Here is a 2,244-nt window from a genome sequence, read left to right on the forward strand (position 1 = left end):
GATGTGTATAAGAGACAGGGATTTATGATATAGACTTCCTATAGGCAACAAAAGACACACAAGCACACAGGCAAACAAAAGAATACCGGTTTTTACAAGTCCCCTCAGTCCCTAGGATGACAAAGGGGACCGCCGAGTATGGGAGCAGCGGTAGCGCTAGCGCGCTGCTTGCGCATCTGACCATATATTACATATTTACTGTAGTTCCAATGCGAATTTCAATATAATATTTTAAGGACATATTTTTAAGACCCCAAGCATTACAAAAATGCAAAAAAAAATCGATTTTTTGAACCCGTCACAGTGGTGTTCCCCCTTAATGAGAACAAAGAAATTGAGAATAATAATGATTCCACTAACAAAGGCTTTATTGATAAGGAAAAAGAAAACAATAACTCATCACAATTACTGCAAGAATTACAGAATACACCTTCAACAAATAGTAAGTAAATTATTAACTTAAATACTTACTAAATAAACATTTTTATGTAATTATAGTAAAGCATGCAAAATATTTATGTATTTAATTATTATATAAGTTTTTAGTTGCATAACTAATATTTTTATATTTCAAAATGTTTTTTACTCATGCTTTACAAATATATTTAGAATTAGTTACATAATACAATAACATTATGTATTATAAAAGTGTAGTTTTCAAGTTAAAAATATAATCTATTCTGTTTATAGGCAAAAGTGATATACAAAATATTGTTGCTAAAAACCGAGCAAAACCAATAATTAAGGATGATGAAAATTGGAATCCTCAAGATTCCACGATGCCTCAAGAGCTTATGTTTAGTATTTTTAATAAGTTTATATGTAATAATATGATCTGATTAAAAATTAAAACAAGAATTTAAATTGCTTAATATACTTACGTATGTATGTTACTGTAATCTCAAATTTTGGCTAAATTTAAAATTTTTATGTAAATCCTAAAATTTATCAAACTTTTTGGTAAAAATTGAAAAATGTTTAAATAACCTATATTTTTAAATTTTACTAGTCATGTTGATAAATATTAAAATTTACCAAGAATGTTAAGCTAAAATCAGAATTTTACAGTAACAAATATAATATAATTACACAGAAAAATACATGACGGCTTTAACAAGATATTTTTAATTACTCTACTTATGAGAAGTTTTAGTTAGCTCAATTTGTTGGCTGAATTTACAATGCTGTAAGCAGCGCCACTTGTGAGTACATGTTTAGTGAGTGTTTGAGAGTAGAAAATTTATAAAAGCAAGAAAAAACTTTTATATTAATAAAAGTTAGATAAATAAATATTAAATTTTTATAAATAAATACTGCTTCAATATTAAAATAATTTAAAATACTTTAATATTTTTGGAAAAAAAATTAAAAATTTGATTTTTTATGTATGTACGTTTTAGTTACACTTTGTTAGCTTAATCAAGAAATTGGTTATATATCTAAAATGTAGGAAATGTTTCTCGGTTAAATGAAACCGACTATTTTGCTGTTTCAACAAGTAATTTCTTTCCGTGTACAATTGAACATTTATATTAAGTTTATAGCAACATGAAAGTGAATTTATTATTATAGGTATGCAAAAGAAAATGTTGACTTCAATAAATTCTATTTCAAGCAAGCAAGATGTCATAGTAGCAAAAATTGGTAAAATGGAAAAAATAAACATCAAGCATGAACATAATGTCATTGCTGATGCTGCTATAATAGAAACAATGTCAGAATATTTTCCTATTGATGATAAAAATAAAACCTTTGCTGCAATTGAAGAAAAACTGAAGGCGGAACGAAAATTTTTTGATAACGTGGTAACCACTTGTTAACTGCAAAAGCTATTGATTTAGTGCCTATAAATGCTAAATTGTCTGTTTAAAAATTGAAAGTGAAATTTGTTTATGCATCAATATTTCATTATATAACAAATAACTTTGCAATTAGAGACTAATCTTTCTCTATTATACAGGGTGGACCATTTTAATCCATCCAGTCGAATATCTCGAAAAATAAGCACACTAGGAAAAAATGGTTCAGACAAAAGTTGTAGGGTGTCGAAGGGGACATAAGATGATAACATTGGTTTGACCCTGAGTGGCATCGTCAAGGTCAGGACAAGGTCACTTTGAATTTTTTAAATGGAACCCCCAATTTTTCATTACATGTTCTTATAGCACGCCTCGAGAACTTTCCAAAACACATAAATAAAATATTTTTTTATAAAATAAATCTTGAGTTATAAAGCTTAAAAGT

The sequence above is a fragment of the Wasmannia auropunctata genome, unplaced genomic scaffold, assembly GCF_000956235.1.
Source record: "Wasmannia auropunctata unplaced genomic scaffold, wasmannia.A_1.0 LD336064.1, whole genome shotgun sequence".
NCBI classification, from domain to species: domain Eukaryota; kingdom Metazoa; phylum Arthropoda; class Insecta; order Hymenoptera; family Formicidae; genus Wasmannia; species Wasmannia auropunctata.